Below are 21,950 nucleotides of genomic sequence, written 5' to 3' on the forward strand. Positions count from 1 at the left end.
AAAGCAAAATCATCTATAATCTGGCCCCGAACCTCGCAGCAGATAAACAAGTCCATCTGTCTTCTCTAAGGGTGGAAAGCATAAAAATTCCACTAAGAATGTCTCTGCTATTAAAAAACCCAAACAAACAAAAAACAAAACCAAATATGTTTATGACATGGAGATCAAGCAGAAAGCCTGGCTCCAGCAGCACTAAAAATACTCCACAGAAAATCACCTCATAAACACAAAGTTTTTCTTCTTTATATACAACATTATCAGCAAATCTGCTTCCAATATAAAAAATTTACTCCCTTATTGTGTAGATACAGGAAGAAGTTTGTATAACAACATATATTATCAGCTCCTGAAAACACGGCTTTGTCCATGACTGTGGCTGGGAGGTTGGGACTGGATGATCTCTAAAGACTCTTCCAGCCCAAACCAGTCTGGGATTCCATGATTCTGTACATTCCCCTGGCCCAACAAGCCACAGGAGCTACTGGGAGCAATGACCATAAACCAAGGTTTATTTCATTTCTCCTACAAAAGGTTGCCCCACTGTCTAAAATGATTTAGTCTTTACAGACATTTTTCTTCTCTCCTTTCTCCTTCCTGTCCCCACTGACCAAACCCTGGGGTCAGTCTGCAGCAATCCCTGCCCGTTCTCCCCAGAAATCCTCCTTCCTGCACTTGGAGAGGTGCTGATTGGATTAAATAAGAATTAACAGAGCAGATCCTATCACTTACTGTGCACGTATGAGTGTCAGTGCTGACAAGAACATAACTTACTACAGCGCAACAAAAATAACACAAAAAACCTTATTTTGAAACTTTCACAACCAAGTAGATCGTGAAACTAATTCAGTAAAAAAAAAAGCAGGCTTTTTCTATTTTTGGGTTTAAGCCTCATTCACATTATTATTTGCTGCAGTGGGATCCATCAGTAGTATTTAAGAGGACATTCAGGGTCTCTTAAAGGGAGAGATTATCAAAAATACTTCCATAATGGCTCTAATTTTTAATTTGTGAGGACAAGTTTATTCGCAAAGTAAAAACAGCTAATAAAATGCATTTAAATTATCTTTTCCACAGTAACTCAGTTCTGCTTTTCAATAATGAAAACTAGAAGGCTGAGAATTAAAACTACATATTCCAAATCTCACAAGCCAGATAGATCTGCAAAGCACCACAGATCATTAATACTAGAATTCCAAAATATTGCAAAATTCAAAATATCCTTCCTCCATTTCCCATGTCCAAGTCTCTTGGAAACCTTTAATTCTTCTCTTTTACAAAAAGAACTAAGGGCTGTTCTTTTGGACATTATAGAGTCCAGTCCCAACCCAAGCATGACAGACTCCACTCTGACATTTCCTCCCACTACAGAAAAGATTAGCATTTTGTTAAATAAAGTGTCCGACCTATAAATAGCAGCATTTACAAGCACTTGTAAATCTCTAATTGCTCCTGCCAGTACAATTGCATAACGACCATCACCTGCCAGAGCTTCACCCCCGTGCAGCTGCACTGAAGAGCTGCAGCATTTCCAGCCTCCCTTTCCATTAAGGGCTGCCACCTCAGTCCCACGGTGAGAACTTTACACCTTGTATTTTGATCTCCACGCTGCAAAGATTGGGCAGTTAAAATGGTAACAAGTTATAGAACAGCAGTTTAAGTAATTCAAGCTGGCCCCATAGAGGTTGTAATATTTATTCAGTAAAGCAAAAATTCTATGTTAAATATATTGGAATGGCCAGTATGAATTTAAGATCACATTCCTGATGTAGCAGGACAATCAGCTGAGACAGGGATTCAGGAAAACACAGTGAGGGTGGGAGGCCCTGGCAGAGGTTGCCCCATCCCTGGAAGTGTCCAGGGACAAGTTGGACACAACTTGGAACAACCTGGGCTAGTGGAAGTTGTCCCTGACCCTCCCAACATAAAACAGTCTGGGATTCTGTGATTAATTTATGGATTCAACAGCAAAATGCTACTGGGTGTAACCAGGAGAGAATGCACCATGATGGCTGTGGGGCAAAGGGAGTCATCCTCCAAATCTCCTTGAATTCATGAGACAGATGTGTCTGGAGAGAATGATTTGGGTAAAAAATTACATGTAATAATATGTTTCCACAGCTGTCAGTCTGTGCAATTTTCATAACAATGTCTGTGTGTCACATATAAAACGTAACCCAACAGGATTCATGTACAAAAGATTGCTACAGTTCTTTCTAGAAAACAGCTTCAGAATATCCCCCTTTAGAAAAGAACAGTTTGCTACCACAGATTTAGTATCAAGTACCCATTTTTTGGGTATTCAGCTCCAGAAATTTCTGCACTGGGCTTTGGGGGCAATGACCACTGCTCTACAAACAATTCAGGCCAACACCTTGGTCAAGATCAACTTTGTCCAAGCCAGGTCTTGGCTGGAGATTCTCCTTTTTGTATATTGTTTTCTACTCAAGAGATCCCTCAAGAGCACAGGGACTGACAGAACACTCTTGGCATTTCCTCTGACCTGCACAACTGCCTCCTCACACCCCAATTCCACAATTTCCTTCTCCCCAAGCCTCTCATTGACAGTTTCAGAGGAAACTCTCTTCCCTTTCCAGATTCACAGTAGGCTTAATTTGTTTTGAAAGTCTCTTGAGTCTCAGGTAGGAAAAAAACCCCAACCAAATGAAAATTACATTAAATGGTGGTGAATCACCATTTTTTGGTACCAGAAGCTGCATATCCTCACCCTCCTGTGTGAATCATCTTTTACCTCCAGCATTCCACACAAGGGATTCCACCCAGCTCATTACTGGGTGGGTATTTTCAGAAAGTCCAATTCTTTTGGCAGTTGAAATAGGCAAAAAAAGCAAAATCCTGATTTCTGCCAGCTAAGGATGACATTCTGCAGAAAAACATGAATTATGGGATAAGGCTGAAGTGAGGTTAAAAGTGTATTTGTGCAGAAGGTGGGTATTCCCAGCAGGCCTCAGAATGCTGTTCTGTTTGCTTCTCTCATCAAACCTTTGCTTTTGTGGTCAGCTTCAACTCCTGCTAATGTTCTTTTAGGTTTCATCCTTGCAAATTATTTTAAACCACAAACAAGACCTGCAAATAACCTTCCCATGCAGTTAAGCAGGAAAAAAAAAAAAGACATTCCAGAAACAACTGCATTGCGTGCCAGATAAAATATTAATGATCAGGTTTGGCTACAAGCAAGAAAAACTGACTATGGAACTGAAAAAGATTAATAAGTCAAATTAAGGCTCTTCCAGGAAGATGTTTGGTTGTTTCAGGGAGGACTTTATTCTACCTGCAGCTCCCAAAAGTCAATGGGGTTATGTCCTAGACACAGCAGAGGGTGGGTACTTGAATCTGCAATTTGGCAAATTTCTCCTCATACCTTTTCAAAATCATCATGAAACTTCCTGCTGGCTAATTGCAACACAGTCTTCTTGTTGAAGGAAGCTTAACTTCACTTTTGACTGTATTTAAAATAAATTTTGGCTAGAGTTAAGTTTTCCTGCATGGATTCTGAAGGAATGGGTTAAATCCCTGACTCTCTTTTTGATATCTTATGCTGCACATCCTGAATATGATAGAATTAATCAAAAGCTAATTTATATATGCGTCCTTTGAGTGTATTTTCTCCACGACCTTGCTTTAAAAAGGTGAAATTTGGCTCATTATAGTTTCATAAATACATCAGGCAGCTACTGATCCCTCTGACCTCGAGCAGGCAGCACTTTCCAAAGCCCCAGAACTGAGGCAGGGCTGTGTTTCTCCAGAGGCTCCAGCTTTGGGTGGGAATGCTCTCGTTTGGCAAGCACACCATGGACACAGCTGAAGGAGTGTAAGGAGATGGATGAGCCAGCTGCAGCACAGACAGAAATATGGGATTGAAAAACAACTTTGGCATTCTTCCAGTTGATACTCCCCTCCACAACACCACGCTCGGTACCACGTTCCAGCAGTAAAAGGAGCTTAGAGACCACCCACACCTGGAAATATTTACTGTAACTGTGCATATTTCTCATCCTTTTGGCAACAAGGGAAGGACAACTGTTTGATCTCAGAGCTGACAGGACATGGATATCACCACTGGACTTTGTTTTATTTGCTGCCTTCAGAGCCACCAGCTGCTGCAAATGCTTTAAAAGCAGCAATGATATAACTGGGACATTTTCTTCCCAAAACAGTGGTGGAAGCTACTTGGACACTGACATTGGAACTCCTTGATGAGCAGAGGTGCAGTAAAAATAGCCCTGCAGCACAGCACCTTGCTGAGCCTGGCAGCCTGGTGGGGACACCAAAGCTCATGTGAACTGTGGGAGACAGGGCTTGGCTGACCTGCTGAGGAATTCAAGTCAAAGGATTGAGTGAAGCAGATCCGGGGGCTTTGGTTTATTGAAAAAATCCACCTACTTGTTACAAAAATAGGCAAGTGCCTCCACAGCACTTTGAAGACTTCAGAAATAAAGCTGACCCATGGCCCTGTGCCCCCAGGCAAGAATCAGGGGAAGGATCTCTCTACACAAACCCAGCCTCTGAAGGTCACTGAAACACAGAAATAGCATGAGGTGAGAAGACATTTCCTGCTTGCCTTCATGCACAGCAGGTGCTTTTGTGTCAGAAGGACAAAGCCCCTAATCCTCTGATCTGCCTCCTCAAATTCTAATGGATTTCCAGCGCTGGAAAACGCATTTGTGGCCTGGCACAGTAAACCACCTTCAGAAAGTACAACCAGCTCAAGCTGTCCTGTGATTGACATGGGGTCACCAGGACGAATTTATAAATACTGAGCCTTTATACATTCATCTGAGTGCTGAAAAATGAATTAAGGTATTGCCATATGGAGAGGAAAAAAAAAAGTGGCTTCATCCAGACTTTCAGAAAACTTAAGGCTACTGGCCTTGGAGCATGACCTTGAACACACCAAGAGATCACTTCAACAGTTTAATCTGGAGAAAACCTGAACCCATAAAACTGGAGGACAAAGGAAAGAGAGTGATGGGCAAGAAGACCAAAATCACGACATTAAAAACGATATATGTGTATACATAGCTATGGTGACTAACATGTATCCGAGGGCTAAGAATTAACATTCCTTTGCTCCTGCAAAAACAAGAAAGCAGGTTTACAGTGCATTATTTTTGTACCTGTACTTTTCCTGTCAGACACATTTGGAAGCTGCACAGTCGCCAGCAAAGACTCATTCACAAAGAGCACGTGGCAGCTACTGATAAAACACTCAGAGCAGAGATGCTGCAAGAGATTACACTGCTCCTAAGCTTTCACCTGGACTAAAAGAAGTCACACGATCACAGACTGGCTCAGGCTGGAAGGGACCACAGAGGGTCAGCTGGTCCCATCTTCCTGCTCAAGCAGGGTCATTTCAGAGCACATGGCACATGGCTCTGGAATAACTACACGGAGGGAGACTCCACAGCCTCCCTGGGAGATCTGGGGAAAACTGTCACTGCACATTCTTGGTACGAATATTTATGTACTGCTTCAGCTCTCACAGCTCTGCTATCAGATGTTTTCTCTGATGGCTGGTTTGCTACTTGTGATCTTAAAAAAAATCATATGCAAAAAGCTCTGTGTTCAACAGCTTTCAATTTGGCTGCTAATGACACATTTTCTATCAAAACAGAGAGCCAACACTGTGTCACAGCAATTTCTCCACTCAGTCCATCATTCCACCTTTCAGATACTTGATTAGTCAGAGCATAAGCACGTAGTCAAGTTCAGTCAACAAGCAAATACACTCGAGCCCAAAATACTCGTACCAGGCAGTGCTCTGGAAATGAACTGCAGCTGCAAGGGAGCAGGACCCTGATAAACAGGGGCTGGACCAGGTGGTTCCCAGGAACAGATGATTCTGTTCTTCAACAAATGAACAATTTCAAAGCCTGCTCCTCTGAGTCACAACAACCTGTGCCCTGAAGATGAAGCCTGCAAAGCTGCAGCACAGCAGTGCTGAGCTGGAGATAAGCAGATCTCCCTGGTACTGCTGCAGGAGACAAGCACTGTGACAAAGGACTGGCAGAGCTGGCACTAATAAACAACACAGCTCCATCTCCCAGGCAGCACCTGCATCTCAGCTCTACAGCAGCAATTGAAGTGCTTCACAGAAAAGATGACCCAACTTGGAACTAGAAAATTATTAACAGTATTAAACTGGATTAATTTTACTCCAGTTATGTCTTTCAGGATACTGATGGAGCCATTAAAACTCATTCAGATCAAATGGACATGACCCTCAGATTTACCATTTCCACTCCTGTCTCAAAGATAGTGAAAAAAAACATTGGACTAAGGAGAGATGGGTGGATCTATTCTGAGTCAAATCAAATATTGTTATAAAAGCCAAATACTTGGTGGCATATATCATGCCTGAGCCAAAATCCCTTATGTCACCCTCTGCCCTACAACACACTGGCATACTGAGACATGAAATCCTTTTGCCTTTCAGGTTGTTCCCAGTGTTCCAACAGCTCTTTGATCTCTTCCTTGTGTACTGCACCTGGCATTAAATCAGGTAGGATATGGTGCTGCAGCAGGGTGCTGCCTCCTGCCAGCCATCAATAAAGTGCCCTAAGCTGCACACCCAGAACAAACCTGCTCTGTCAACAAAGCCTGACGTTGTGCCAGAGGAGCTGCTGCTGCTGCCTTGATGATAAGGCTCCTCTTTTTCCTTCAGTGGGCACATCTGGCTTTTCACATATGCAGGAAATAGGTTTTTTTTCCCCCACATTAATGCAAACGCCCACCTCAGAACCACTGGCTGGGTATTGCCAGCTTGTACAAGTGTTCCTTTGGTAGCCTGTGAGCAGGGCATTGTTAGCAGCAACTCACAAAGGAGCTTCCTCTTCCCCCAAAGCCCCAGGAATGGAACAGAGCACAGAGGGTTGCGTGTGACTGTGAGGAGCCAGAGCAGTGACACTGCATTTCTCCTCATTTCTGAACAAAAGGATGTTTAAGCCAAGAACTCCGACAGCAACAAGCCTGCACATGCATTGTACACTACCTTGTTCTTCAGAAACACAACATTATTCAGCAAAATCAAGGCCTGTAATGAATTATTGATAACACGTACACTACCCAAAAGCTTTGTGAGTACTAAACAATCTCCTCCACCTCCCTACACGCTTGAGAAAGCACAGAAGGGGGAAAAAATGCCTATTAATTGAAAGACAACAGTTCAGGCACTAAAAACATTAATGTATTTATCGAGGGGGGTGAAAGATAAAGAAATAGCTGGAGTGGGAAAAACCAGCTCTGGTGGCACTGGGAGCCTGGGAGTGCCTGGATGTGCACAAGCACTGGTGTGGAACATGCCCAGCACAGGGACCCCCAGGGGCTGCTCACATTCACAGCTTTGGCACAGAAGGGCATTTTTAACCACAAGTGAACCCTGGGGGCTTTTTAATTTTTTGAGAAGTTGTAAGCACAGAGAGCAGAGAGGCACTTAAACATCAAAATGAAGATAGAAGAGTAACACAAAAGCACTCGGAACTCATGGTCCAATGTAGAGATCACTTAGATTTTAAGGCAATGAATAATGAATAGCTGACACAGGCTATATTTTGCAGCTCACAAGAATTAGGAGGAGTGAAAGATCACAGGTTTGTCCTCACCAGTTCATCCAGATCTGAGTGCCTCAGCATGAGCACTCACTTGCCCCTGAGCAGCCAGACCATGAAGCTTCCCTCAAACCACCCCCAGCCAGCCACACTCACACCACAGTTACAGCAGCCCTGGCACCTGATCTCAGTTTTTGGGTTACTAAATCCCTTCCTTGGATATGCTCTGAGAAACTATCTCACAGTGAATTTAGAAACACCCTTCCAAAGTTATTACAAAGAAGGATCCTTGGACTGAAATTTGACTCAAAAACCAGGATACATCAATTCTCCCAGCTCCCCACCTCTGTTCATGCCTGTCCCCACAGAGTCCCACAGTGAAGCATGACCCACTGTGACCACTGTTAACACCACTGGAGGCCTCTGGAAGGCAGAGACATTCACCAGCCTCAAGAGGCACAGCAAGTCCTGCAGCTACTGAGAAATCTGCTGAGCCAACTCCCTCGCTGGCCTTTCTGGTACAGATCTGCAAGTTCAAAGGGTGGCATGAAGTTGTCATAAAAACAGATAACTGACACTGCATCAAGAATTTCTGAAGGAGGAATCCCACCTGAGCAAAATCAGTTACAGAACAGGAGCCACATTAATCCAAGCAACTGAATGTGAAGTGGCAAAGTAGGAAAGGAAATTAAAGATCCACATATCCCAACATCTTTCATGAGACAGCAGCTGGTGAAGGATGCTTCAGAAGTGACTTAGGCACAAAATCTAATTTCTTTTCATTTTCTAGTAATCTGCAGTTTTGAAACATGATGAGCCAACAGAAGACACCTGCTCAGTGAAGAAGATTGGGCAATTTTTTCATTTTGTTTCATCACACATGAATCAAGCAGCAAACCACAGACAAAAGGTCCATGTGAACTACCGGACACAAACTCTGCCCAGGAACTGCCCTGGTCAGCCTGGTGAGTTCTCCTCCACAAAGTTATCAGGCTCAAGAGCCAAAGTGTTCAAAAAATCAGCATTAACAAAAAGCAGCCAGACTGGAAGAGCTCTGCCTGACCAAACCTGCCCAGTGCAATGTGTGGCCTGTTTGCTCTGCAGCAAAGTGATAAACGCCACAGATTCTGAAGTCTAATAAAAGCCAGTCCAACCTACTACAAACACTGTCTTGCACATTGGTAAACAGTTATAAACAACCTTCTGTTAATTATATATTTTAAAACATACACTCGTGCCTTAACAAGTTTTTTACTCCAGCCTTCAGCCCAGATGTGAGCAGGAGCAGAGCCATTAGATCTGACAAATTGTGGTGCTGACTCTCTCTGTGAGCAGCTCCAGCCCTGGGCTCTGGGAGCTCGGTTCAAGCCCAGCTTTCCAGGGTTACTAGACAAGACATGACAGAGAAGAGAGCACAACCACTTCTACAGTCAAGGTGAACAAAGATGGAAAAAGCTTTAACCTTAAAAGTAACCATTTTCAGCATTTTTGAAGGGTGCAAATTTGACATGAAAGCTGTTAAATTATAAATAAAATAATACAATGGAAGTGAAACAAGAATTTCTGAGACAACTTGAAAAATATATGAACCTGCTCCCTACAGAGCCAAGTCTGTGAAAACACCATCTGAGCCGGCCATAAATCTACAGTAGAACAAACCTGGATTCCAGATCAATTGCTTTGTACATTGTGTGCAACAGTCCAATATCAACAAAGACAATGCTCTGTGTGATCATAACTTTACACATGGATCACACACACAGAGCACAAATAATCTCTGAAGATTCTACATGTGGTGGTGTGGAAGCAATACTAAAATACATTCCCAGTATTTAAAAACAAATGAGAGAGAAAAGGCTCAATATGGTTCCTCAGAGGTGTCAGTACTGTACAGTTACACAGGTGCTTCAGTGAAGTGCCTTTGGGAGAGGAAAATACGTATTTCATCTTAAGCCTTCAGCCTCTCCATCACCTCCCTTCGAGTTCCTCCTCATGCATGAGCACCAACGTGACAGTGACACTATTCAAGCAAATATTTCACATGAAGAACAGATTCACACTGAGATCTACAGACACATTTCCTGTGTCTGACTACAACACAGGCTACAAGAAAACCTCTCCCTGCCCAAAACTAACCCTGTGTGCTCCGAGCTCAGGGAAAAGGCTCCCATGGAATCTGCAAGCACTGCAGAAGCAAAAGGAAGCACAATTCCAATACGTTTAACGACTGAATTAGCATAATGCTCACGAGGCAGAAAGCAGCCTCCCTGACCTTCTTGAAATGCTGACCTGTAACTATTGATGAGCATTTCTGATGGGGGCTGTGATTCACCCAGCTGGGGAAGGAGGCAACAAAACACCACTGCCCTGTCAAGTGAGAGCAGGTCAGACACGTGGAAACCTCTCCAGCACATCCACACAGGAACAGTGACTAAAACTGTACTTAGGAGAGCAACAAAGACCTGAAGTTGTACTGGAAACTCTGCTGTAATCAGAGTGATTCATTTAATCTCTCCTTAGCAGACAGCAGCCGCCGAGCTGCAGTGATTTAATTATTTTTTTAAATATTCATTTTGTGAAGAACATTAACTGAACATTATGATGACTTGTAAGAATTATGATACATAAATCCATACATTTTAGAAATATCTAATATTACTTGGATAAATGAATATATGTATTATAGAAGAAGTGTTAGAAGGCATCTTAAAGCTCATCTCATTCCATCTCCTGCCATGGGCAGGGACACTTTCCACAAACCAGGTTGTTCCAAGCCCCATCCAACCCGGCCTTGGACACTTCCAAGGATGGGGCAGCCCCAGCTTCTCTTGGACAGAACTGTTACTACTGCTCAAACATTCAAAAAACCCACACTGCATCATGTTTACAGCAGGAACAGGATGGTATTTAGATAGCTCTGCAGCCATCATGTTGCTGAAAACATTCTAACGACAGATTACACTAATATTTGACATTCAATAGTGCCAATACAGTAAGACACTGTTTGACAACAATAACAACAGTGACATTTCTGTAAAGTCCCTCAGTGAGGGAGCGAGCCAGCCGTGCTGCTCAGCTCCAGCAGAAAGGCCTGTTGTGCTCGCTTGGGTCAATGAAGAATTCCCAGTATTCTCATGAAATATCCAACAGTTACAGTGGCCAGAAATTCCAGCTCTGTTTAAAACACATCCTGGTTTGCTGGCCTCGTTATGGATGAGGCAGCTTTGTCCATCGAAAGCCTTGTATGGTTGAACATACTCCCAGCAGATAAACATCCCTCCTAAATGTTGGCACAACTCCGGTGCTACGGCTCTGCACTGAGACAGCCAAGCCCAGCACAGGCTCAAGGCTGAGCTCATTAAAAGAGCAAAATAAAGGCAAACTTAAAATTCCCCTCCTGTTCGTGCCTTTCAAAGTCTCACCAACACTGTAAAATAATGATGGTCCTCATTTTACAACAGCAGGAATAACCAGTTTTAGAACTTGACATTTATTAACATCGCTTGTTGAAAGGCACTGAAAGCACATATTTAACCAATAATGTGATTACAAAAACAGTCACTATGAAAATATAAACAGAAGAGGCTGCTGTGTATGGCAACAATGTAGCAGCACTAAAAGCACACACAAATCCTCTTATTTCCATGCATTTCACTAAAACACTGGCAGCTTCCTACCCCTGGAAAGAGGTGGGAAGGGTTATGAAGGGTAACTGCCAAAATCAAAGGAAAACTAACAAAGTACAGACCGAGCATCTAAACCCACGTCGTTTAGATTTAAACACCAGAACGCAGCTAAGTGATTTTTCCTCTCTCTTTGCCATCCATCTCCACATCCCAGCGCTGCCCCTGCAGCAGAGCTGGAATTGCCCGCTCGGAGCTTCCCAGAACTGGGTCAAGCCTGGAGCTGGAGTTAACAGCCCACTCGGCTCCTGGCAATTCCCAGCCCCCAACCAAATGAAAGGGGTGTTTTGACCTGGAAATAAGGCTCAGATCTCCTCCCTGCCCACATTAAAGCCCGTCTAGCTGTGTGCAGTAAGACAAGGCTCACTCCAAAGCTGCCCACATCGCTCTTTGGAGGAGCTGCTGGAGCGCACACGCTTCTTCCCTCCAAGTGAAAACTGGGGACACACCAAACCTCCAGCAACTGAATTGTCATCTTTTCCTGCTCGTTACAGCAGCCTAATGACCATCCTGACTCGTAATTACTACAATAGTAAGAAGCTTTCAGTTCTCACACTGCTCCAAGACCAACACTATCTCCTTTCAGGCAAGCAGAGGCTTTACTCTAGCCCAAAACTGGAAGTTTTGGCACTTAATTCTGATAAGAACTTTTAATGAACAGCTCTGTAAGTGGCTTTAGAAGAGCCCGGATCCCCCCACCCCCAATGTTTAAGTGTGTGCTCATTGGACATGACTCAACCACAAACAAGCAGTGTTTTGGATAATAACCCTCTCTGTGCCCTGGACTGCTCAAGCTGCATCACCACAATCACACAACCCCCAGAAAACATTCACTTCCTCTCCTCAAGCGTGTTTTGTAAAGATGAAGAGCATAAAAAGAAAACTCAACTCCCATTGTCTCAACGTAAGTGTAAGGCATTCAGGAACTGCAAAAAAAAATGTATTAATGATCTCCTATTTATGCAGATGCACTGAAAAATATCCCCAAGCTGTTTGGAAGTGTCTTTGTTTGCAAAAGTTCCAGCATTATATATTCCCAGAACAAAGACAGTGGGAACCAAGAAAATAAACCTCCTTGATTTGAGAAAAGAACCTAAAGTATGCTCCCATAAACAGCTTAATCTTAAGAGTCTGAATTCTTTAAGCCTAGGCCTGAGGAGAATCATCACGCAGTAGACTTAAACATCCTTCTGTGATCAGATGTTCAGGTCGTACCAATCATTAAATAAGAGGGAAACATTAGGGTTTGTTTTTTTTTAAGCAATAGCTGCAAATAGATAAAACAGTCACCACGCTAAATTTAGTATGTTTTGGCAACACTCAATATCCAGGTTTCCATGAGAATTTGTTTTTCCTGCCAGTTAACAGAACTCAAGACATGGAAAGTCCTCCTCACCTATAGAAGCCCTCTCAAGGCAAAGAGCAATTGACTTGCTCTGGCTTTGTTGCTTGTAAATATTTTAATTATTCCTGGAACTCAGCTTGAAAAGAATGGCCTGAGAGTTCAGAAGTTCATGGATGTCCCTCTCTCACTGAGAGTCAATGAAGGACAAGAAAACAGAGAACCAACTTCACCCCTAACCCAGCAAGAAGAGCATCTCTTCAGAATCAGCAGTCAAATCTCACTGGAAGCACGTCCAGGCAACCCAAGAGCCAATTCCTGGACATTTTTAGGAAAAGTCTGCACATCCAGCTGCCTAGAGCAGGTGCATCTTGAGTTTGTCAAGCATGGAGTCTTCCAGTTGAGCTGTTAAACCCACCAAGCCTGTGGTGGCTCCGAGGGCCATGATTAGGATTCAAGCCTGGTTGCTGTGGAGAGAATTCCTCAGCTCTCCTGATGCTATTATTCCAGTCTCTTTGGCTGCAAGCTCAAGACAACCACGCAGTGGTTTACACTGCAAATCCTACTACCACAACCAGGGACTCTTCATTTAAAGAGATTTCTGAAGCAAAAGCAAAAAATCTGTGGCTTTTGCCCTACAATGCCTTTGGGCAATTCTTAACACAAAACTAAAAACACACCTAAAAACATTGCAACATTCCCAGGTTCCAGTCACCCCTGTGCACCAAACACAAAGCAGTGATACAGACTGGGCTCACAGCATCACCACAAGCCTCATGCCTGGGCTTGCAGGATTGAGCATTTATTTCAGTCTCGCTTTTCCAAGCAGCCCACAGCACACAGCAGGATCTCCTGCTCCAGAAAGGATTCACTGGAATGGTCCCTTCCTCCTCAAATGCTGCCTGCTACTTGAGAGTTGAACAAGCTGCACCTACCCTAAGAAATAAATAAATTTATAAAATCAATGAGCAGAAAGGCTGCAGCACTGCACACCTCCCTATGATCAACAGCATCATGGACACTCACCCAGCTTGGGAAGTGAAAGACTTCAAACCTCATGCAAGAAAACAATCCATTAAAATAAACAGCTTGAAAATGAGGAAAGAACAGCAACATTACACATAAGTGGATGCAGAACACTCCAATCTGCATTTAGACACACCCACAATTAGTCAATTTTTTCACTAACTACCCAGCATGACCAATGTACTGCCAAAGGACACTTCCCTGGATAGAAACAGTGCCAAATTATCAACTTCTGTGGAGTATCAATTTGAGAAATCACACCATGGCTTGGAGAAACACCTTTGTCTATGAAACTGCCCAAAAGAAACCAGCACAATTTTTAAACACATGAGCAGCAAGGAGAGGAAATCACAACTGTAAGGTGTCCCTAACTGACACACTCAGGGAAATCCTCTCCAATGTGATCCCTGATCTGCACAGCACTCCCCACAAGCAACACTACACCAGAATTTTCAAGATTGTAAACAGAGATAAGAAAACTTCACACAAACTCAAGGACAGAGAAATCATATCAATTTGATTCACGTGTTACTTGGAAAATCTGCCAGAAGGGAGGAAGCTCCATGAGCAACAACCAAACACAGAATAACTCCGGGGCAAGGACCAGGGAGTGGAGAGCAGCACATTCATTACCACAGAGACTGAGCTCCTTTTGCACTCTGCAGTAACCAAACACGTGCCAAAGAGAGGGCAGGTGACAGGACTGGTTTCAAAATTATCTAATAGCCAGAGAAACATGAGTGCTGAATGGAGCAGAGTCCAGGACAACACCCAAGTGAAATCACAGAGCTGTGCAAAGAATCCCAGGAGCAGGAATACCTCAGCTCTCCATCCTCCTGGGACCTGCTGGTCAGGACCTGCTTCTTTCACATGTGGTCTGAATGTCACCTTGAGCACATGGGGCAGGAAGGGCTGGTAAAATTATGAAACACAAAGTCTGAAATTCCTGCTTTCAGTAAAGCCTATTTTCAAGTTGTAAGTGGGTTTTTTCCACTTTGGAAGAAATCAGGCATTTGGGAAGCCCATTGCCACTGCCAGAGGAGTCTGCACACTTAAGGGGCTCAATTAACACCCAAGGTGATGGTGCTGCACATGGCTGAAAATGGAATTAAAAAAAAAAAAACACAAGAAAAAAATCCTGCAGCTACACAAAGCCTCAGTATGGCAGAGGGAAAAACTGCTTCATCATCAGCCATGGAAATTTTCTGAATCCCTGGTTATCTCGTCAGGCCATGAGGAGGAGCACAGATGGGTACTGTGCCCTTTCTCCTGCCATAAGAGCAGCAGCTCCAGAACTGCAGCGTGAGCACAACCCTGGGGCCGGGGCTGTGCACGTCCTTTACTGCCACATATAAAATGAGACAGCAAAAAAATGACAAACCAAAGTATTCGAGTTGGAAACGGTCCTAGACTTTGCCTCCTTTTAGGGACTTTCCATACTGTGACACTCCAGAGTGACTTGGTTCTGTGTCTTCTATACATTGGGAAGGAAGCATTTAGCTTAGACTTAGCTTAGGGCATTGTCTGAAACAGAGGAAAAGTTTACACACCCATTTTCAATAAACTCTACACCTATCAAAAGGGAATTACAGGCTACAACATCTATTTAAATAGGATTCCAACCTCCTTAACTACTCTGAAGCACAAAGGCTTTATAGTTTTGCTTACTATTAAATATCCCTGATAATTCTTACAGGAAAAGGCACAGCACATTGTGAAGAAAATCCTAGCCAAAAAACAAAAGAGGGGAAAAGTTTATAAATTCTTGAAAGATTTTTTTTTCTGAGAAAGTCTTTACCTGGATTAAGCTGCCAGGCAACTTTATTAGCATTTCTGCCACACAACTGTCTGCTTCCCCTACACACCCTGCAAACGTCACAGGAAAACAAAGAAAACTCCCATTTTCATGTGGTCGTTAGAGAGATGCAAATCTTTCTGGTTTGTGGAGGAGAGACAAGGAAAAGAAAATGCCAACAACCTTCAGCTCTGGCAAAAAAGTACCTCAGAAGCAGCTGAACAACTTCCCAGTTACCCTGGAAACAGAGTTTACCCCTCAGCAGACAGGGAAAATTGCCTGCAATTACCACCCCGGAGTAAAGCACCAGTTTGGACAAAACATCAATTTCTGTTTGCTGCAGCTCCTTTAATGTGATCCCAGTAATTTATCACGAGCAATATTTGATCTGGAATGGAATTCTATTACCAGACCTGCAGGTATAATCAAAGGTTACAATATCTCCTAATGGCACAGAAGGGCTCCGCCATCTGCCAAGTGTGATTTCCCCTAATCCCATTCCTCACACACAAATCAGAATCGCCCGGATTACGCCACAGAAATAGAAGTCAAGTCAATACCTGAATCCACGGGATTAATCTCCCACCTCCAGACGGGAGAAAGGCAAGAACAGCAACAATGCTGCAGGCAGGCTCAGGAACGCAAAGCTTTCCACCCGGCTCCGTGCAGCACCACACAGGAAATTCTGGGATTTCACTGATTAGCTTCACCCATCCAGAATCCCAGCGCTGCTCCCTCCCAAACCCGAGCCCAGGACTCCGTGCAAATTCAAGGAACTGACCTCCACGTGATCTTTTTGGACCAGCTATATCCACCCAGAAGCAGCACTCCACGGCTCTCCGTGCACATATAAACCGCTGGGATTTGGAGTTAGGAGGAAAAATTAACAAATGAGCTGCATGCCACCAGAACAACACAAATCTGTCCACCCGAGTGCTTCCAAAACAAAAATATATGCCCTTAGCAGGGGGGTTGGAATGAGATGAGCTTTAAGATCCTTTCCAACCCAAACTAGCCTGGGATTCTATGCACACACGTTGCCAACAAACAAAGATATGAAAATCTTCAATTAAAAAGCAGCATGATGACTTTAAACTGGCACTTCGAAGTAATTTTAACGAGCAGATAATATATTTCCCGAAATCCAAGGCATTAAGGAGTCACATACCACTCTCGGGGAAGCCTGAATCCCTCCTGCTCTGCAAACCAGGGGGGGAGAAAGGGGGGAGCATCTTTATTTGTCCATTTAAGACCTCCAAGCACATTACCATCCCTAATCCAGCGAGGAACAGATAACTGCAGCCCTCGTGGATTACAAAATTGCGCTCTAATCCTCAGAACCACGAGCAACAACACCATCCACCAAAAACCACCTACAACCCCTGCCCACCTCCAGCCGCCGGACTGGAACCACAAAAGGATTTTTTTTTTTTTGGAGGGGGGCTTTTCTCTTCTTTTAACCCGCGAGGACACAAGCCCTTGGCGCTGACGCAGTGGGAAAGAAGCAGCCGGGAGGTCCGGCAGCGGGGCGAGGGGCCACCCTGGGCACGGGACCCCCTCGCGGTTCCCCGGGAGCCGGCGAGGAGGGCGAGGCACCCCGGGGGAAGCGGGGAAGGGATTCCCGTGCCGGCCCTACGGCTGAGCGAGCGCTGCCCGCCTTTGTCCCACCCCCGTGGCTCCGCCAGCAGCACTCACCCAGCCCAACCACCGGCTGCTCCCTCCGCAAAGCCCAGCACCGGCTCCGCCGCGCCGGGGAAGTTGCTTGAAGTGAAGTTGGGCGCGCAGCGGCCTTTCCCCCGCGGCGGCGGAGAGCGGCGGCCGGGCACGGCCGGGGGCGGGGCGGGCAGGGGGCCGTCCCTCGGCGCTTCCCCGGAGCGAGGGGCTGCGGGAAGGCGGCGGGAGGGCGGCGGGAAGGCGGCGGGAGGCGGGAATGTCCCGCCCCGGTGCCGGTCCGGCCCCTTCGCCCCGGCGGCCGCGGGGCCCCGCGGGAAGCGCCGCTGTTGCCATGGTGACCGCGCGGTGCGGGCCGTGGGCGGGGCTTCCTCCGCGCAGCGCGGCCGCGATTGGCTCCGCCCCGCTCCACCTGCTCCGCGCGGGGCGCGGGTTCGAGTCCCGGCCCCGCCGTCCCCAGGGACAGCGGTTGGGCGTGGGTAGGGCTGGAAAATGTGGGGTGTGTCAAGATTATCTTATTGTGTCTGCTTCTGGACGAGGTCAAAGGAAAAAGGGAGATACTGGACTGGGTTCAGCCGAGGCCACAAGGATAATGAGGGATCTGGAGCGTTTTTGTGATGAGGAGAGACTGCAGGAGCTGGGCCTGGTCAGTCTGGAAGGAATCTCAGCAATCCATACAAACACCTCAAATCCTGTCCCAAGAGGATGGTGCCAGGCTCTACTCAGTGGTGCCCGGTGATAAGGAGCAGTTAACACAAGTTCCACCTCAACAGGAGGAAGAGGCTCTTCCCATGGAGGGTGGCTGAGCGCTGGGACAGCTGCCCAGGGAGGAGTCTCCCTCTCTGGACACATTCCAAACCCACCTGGATGCAATCCTGTGTCACCTGCTCCAGGTCACCCTGCCTTGGCGGAGGGGTTGGACTGGATGATCTCCAGAGAGCCCTTCCCACCACAACTGCTCTGGGATTCTGTGATTCTAATCAGTGGAACAGGCAATAGCTGCATCCCTTAGTCAAGGACACCCTGAAACTACAAGCTTTAGGGACCCGAACTAAGAAATTGATGTATGTTTACATAAACATTGGTAACTTTCAAAGCTGGTGCATTCTGTAGCTGAACTATGTTTGTTACAATAATAAAAATCACACCTACAGGTTAGAAAGACCCTGCCCAGGTGAAGACCCTTCCCTTGGGCATGTGGAGAAGCAACTTGCATGGAAATTACTGACAAACCCTAATAAAGGATTGTGCTTGGAAAGTTACTAACTCTGAATTTCTGTGTGTAAACAACAGCAGGAAAGTCAGTGGGGTGTGCTGGATTTGTGGAATATACTGAGCACCCAGGCTGCATAACCCTGAAATAAATAATCAATGACTCTCTCTCGATTGTGTCATTATTGGCTTGTTGCATACTAGGTAAAAAACCCAATTTTGTGGCCACCAGTGGCAGCTCCTTGGCCACCACTGTCCTTCTGTCACTCTCAGCGTAGCACAGCTGTGGAGCCCAGTCCAGGAAACATTGCCTCAGAGCAGAGAAAATCAGAAAGGAAACATTTCTGCTCAGACCAGGGAGTGTTTTTCTTTAGTCCTCTCAGGAATGGCACCCAAGTCATGGAATCTGCCCACTGGCATCCTCTCCATGCCACAGCTGTCACAGTTCAAAAGCTCCAAGTGCTGCTTTTTGTCATTACCAAAGGTGTGGCTCCCTGCCGAGGAGGCCAAAGTCAGCTCCGAGGCGAGGCCATGACTCACGGCAGGAGGAAGGGGAGTGTGGATGATGGGCTGGCCAGGGGCCAGGGCGATGCCATGGCACAGGGAAAATCCATCTCCATGTCCTCATCCCAGCTCTTGGCAGGACAGGGAAAGACCAGGCAGCAGGTCCTGTGTCCCTGCCCTCCATGGGGAACTCATTCTGCCTTTAACCAGCCCAAATCTCCTTCTGTTGCAGGCACAGGGCTCCTGAGCCAGTGGAGCCACTGGATCTCTCCATGATCCATTCCAAGGAAGCCAGGCAGAGTCTCTGTAGCTTAGCAGGTGCATGGATGGGAGCAAGAGGAAAAGTTTCAGCAGAAAAACATCCAGCCCTGTAACAGCAGCAGGAATATGGAGCTCGCCTTGCCTCCTCTGTTCCCACCCACATCCCATTTAAATTAAGATCACTTTCCCACAGCTTCCCCCCTTGCTCCCAAATCAGGATAATATAGGTGTTTTCCCCACCTTAGCAACCCTTTTATCTTCACCACACCAAGGGATCCCAATTCCATGACTCATTTGCCTTTCCACTTTTCCAGAAGCCAAGCCGTAACCCATCCCCTCAGCCACCTTTCCCCGCCAGCACCCTCCCTGCAGCTCTGGCACAGACGAGGCCGATCCACGGCTTGGATCAGCGCCTCTGCAAGGACGGTGTTCCTGTCTCTTGCACCTCTTTGAAGCGGTTCTTGTTCCACCCATGGCTGGGAATCCCTGCTCCGGCACACGGGGCTCTCAGCAAAGTCATAAGGAACGAGAAAAGCGCCTGATCAGTTATTCAGGAGCCACTTAATGGCAGCTCCCTCCACAAAAACACCTCCACAGAGACAGAGCGGGAGAACTGGGCACGCCAGGCTGTGGAGGCTCCACAGCCCTGGGAGCTGCATTCAAATGGATGCTTCAAGAGAGCAGCCGTGTTCCCAGGGAGCCGCTGTCTTGTTTCCCACTGTGAGAGGAGGAGCCTCAGCGGGTGCCTTGGCAAATGCCCCGGGAGATGAGACCTGGGAGCTTCAAAGTGGCCACAGAAACTCGGGCTGGTTGGAGGTGCGGCAGGCCCGGGGCAGAGCTGCGCCGGCGGGATGGCGGCGCTGAGGGGCACGGAGCAGGCCCGGCCTGGCCCGTGTGGGGCCGCAGGGGCCAGATCCTCACCCGGCCCTTCTTGCCTTGGGGACACCCCAAACCTGTGAGAAAAGGAATGGCTGTAGTGCAGAACTGTGGGAGTGGTGGTGCTGCGCTGGGATGGGAACCCCCGGCTGTCACAGCCAGCCCTTGCACCCCAACTCTGGCACCAGGCAGGAGAATTGCCACCTCATTGCCACCCCACTGCCACCCCAGTGCTGCTGCTCCCTTAGAATCATAGAAATTTTTGGGTTGGAAAGCCCTCTAAAACCATCGAGTCCAACCACAGCACTGCCCAGGCCACCCATGTCCCCAGGCTCCACATTGACACATTCATTAAATCCCTTCAGGGGTGGAACTCCACTACCTCCTTGGGCAGTCTGTTCCAATGCCTGACAATCCTTTCTATGAAGAAATTTCCACACTATCCAATCTAAATATCCCCTGGCACAACCTGAAGCCATTTCCTTCTGGTTTTGTCCCTTCTTCCCTGGGAGCAGAGCATGACCCTCACCTGGCTGCACCCTCCTGTCAGGGAGTTGTGGAGAGCCAGAAGGTCTCTCCTGAGCCCCTTTCCCAACTCCTTCAGCTGCTCCTGGTGCTCCAGACCCTTTCCCAGCTTTGTTCCCTTCCCTGGACATGCTCCAATATCCAGTGTGTGTGTCCTGCAGTGAGCAGAGGGCGAGGACAGCACCTGGCATGAGGCACAGCCCTGGCCCCTGGAAAGGTTCTTCCCCTGTGCTCTGTCCCCACCTGAGACCCAGCGTGAATCTTTGTCCCACTGTGTTTATCAGCACTTAACAGAGCAGAGGTGACCCCAAAAGGGGCAGAGTTAAATGCAGAGCCCTGGCCTCTCACCCCATGTATATGAATTAGGGCTGTAATTCCACCCTGCAGTGTGGATGGCAATAGTGAACAGACACTTCCAGACCCATCTTGCAGACATCTGAGCTTTGACCCTCTGTTTTATGACTTCACTGGAGCCATCAGAGGGATGACAAGCTGCAATCTACAGTGAAGGAGTGCCTGCACTCAGAAAAGAATGACAGGTCCCTTATCTGTGAAGTTTCCATTCTTCAGATACAGTTTTCAAACAAAAGGCTCCACTCCTCAGATGAGTAATGCCACTGTTTATCCTTTTCACCATACAATTAATTTCCAGGCTGGGATCTCTTCAGAACTGAGCTAAGAATGGCACAAAGCAGGGAGTACCAGTGAATGTTCTGTGCTCCAGTGGGGCTGCTCGGGTGATTTAGCTGCTCTCACACAGCCTGTCAGTGCCCTGCAGTGGAGAAACGGGTTAATTGCAAATGGCACATGGACACTGCCCATGACACACCTGCACACTGAGGGCAGGGACAAACACCAGGGGACCCAGGCAGACCCCCAGCCCCTCCTCTGTCTCGTTTCTGTCTCACCCCTGCCTGACTTTGGCGGGTGCGACAAAATCCCTTCCTTTGTTCCAGCAGTCTCCTTCTCTTCCTGCTGAGCCAGTTGCTCCTGTTATGTGAAAAGGTGGAGGTGTATGCAAAAACAGCCCGTCTGGGTCAGGGGAACACTGATCTTCCAGTGCTCCCCTGCTCCCCTTCCCAGGCCCACGTGGCATTGAAATGCTCTGGCCTTCAGCAGGGAAGCACTTCAGTGTCCTGCCTTGCAACCTTCCCCCAGGTGACTGCTCCCACAAAATCCAGAACTGTTGGTGACAGCTCAGATGAGCCCCAGGAGGAAACAGGCTCCCCACACACCTCAGGCACTGAGCGCTGCAGGAAGGTGCTCCACTGCCCACTACATATAATCTGCATAAAGGAAAACAGGAAATCCTCCCACTCTCCATCACCACCACGGCAACTGTCCTTAAAATTTCCTTTCCCACCTCTTCTTGCTCATCCACCATGGAAATCAGTGCAGAGCTACAGAGAGAGCAAGTGCCTGGCTCAGAGCACAGGGAGGGCACTGCCTTCCCAGTGAAACCCCACTGGCCATGGGGCCCCATTGCTGCC

At 46.7% G+C, this 21,950-nt stretch overlaps 2 protein-coding genes across 5 annotated transcripts in view; one reads left to right on the top strand and one right to left on the bottom strand.

Moving 5' to 3' along the window:
* The window catches only part of KIAA1671 (KIAA1671 ortholog), a 64,817-nt gene extending 47,434 nt beyond the window's left edge, over positions 1–17,383 (bottom strand). For 3 of the 4 annotated variants that reach the window (XR_010348860.1, XM_064393007.1, XM_064393009.1), the window contains exon 1: positions 17,107–17,383. The gene's annotated coding sequence lies outside the window, so the exon portion shown is untranslated. Of the gene's footprint in view, positions 1–16,192; positions 16,269–17,106 lie in introns of all 4 variants that reach the window. The other variant, XM_064393008.1, reaches the window with a different exon arrangement.
* C17H12orf76 (chromosome 17 C12orf76 homolog) overlaps positions 1–21,950 on the top strand; it is a 209,380-nt gene that overhangs the window by 134,134 nt on the left and 53,296 nt on the right. The gene's annotated exons all lie outside the window — the stretch shown is intronic.

The sequence above is a fragment of the Passer domesticus genome, chromosome 17 (assembly GCF_036417665.1).
Source record: "Passer domesticus isolate bPasDom1 chromosome 17, bPasDom1.hap1, whole genome shotgun sequence".
In the NCBI taxonomy this organism is placed as follows: domain Eukaryota; kingdom Metazoa; phylum Chordata; class Aves; order Passeriformes; family Passeridae; genus Passer; species Passer domesticus.